At 36.4% G+C, this 253-nt stretch overlaps 1 protein-coding gene across 1 annotated transcript in view; it reads left to right on the top strand.

The window, feature by feature from the left end:
- Window positions 1–77: 77 nt before the first annotated feature.
- LOC107578634 (cyclic nucleotide-gated cation channel beta-1-like) overlaps window positions 78–253 on the top strand; it is a 2,654-nt gene continuing 2,478 nt past the window's right edge. The window contains exon 1 of the mRNA XM_016264576.1: window positions 78–132. The gene's annotated coding sequence lies outside the window, so the exon portion shown is untranslated. The remainder of the gene's footprint in view (window positions 133–253) is intronic.

Genomic DNA, 253 nt, shown 5'->3' with positions numbered 1-253 from the left:
TTGGGATTTTTCTGAATGACAGGTATACACTTACAAATGTTGGGGGAAAAGTTTCTTATATTTGTCTTTGTGATATCGTTTTTCATCTTCTGTTGTTACAGGAAGAGGAACCTCCTGAAGAAGGATGTGGAGGTCAGAGAGAACATGAACACACACAAATACACGCACATTATATCTATACAAGAATGAAAGATGTGCCGTATAAAACAGAGTATAAACCAAACAAACATTACTGTGTCTAGTGACTGGTTAC

The sequence above is a fragment of the Sinocyclocheilus grahami genome, unplaced genomic scaffold (assembly GCF_001515645.1).
Source record: "Sinocyclocheilus grahami isolate Dianchi unplaced genomic scaffold, SAMN03320097.WGS_v1.1 scaffold11230.1, whole genome shotgun sequence".
NCBI lineage: Eukaryota > Metazoa > Chordata > Actinopteri > Cypriniformes > Cyprinidae > Sinocyclocheilus > Sinocyclocheilus grahami.
Note: the sequence above shows the minus strand (reverse complement) of the source record. Positions and strands in the feature narration are given on the sequence as shown.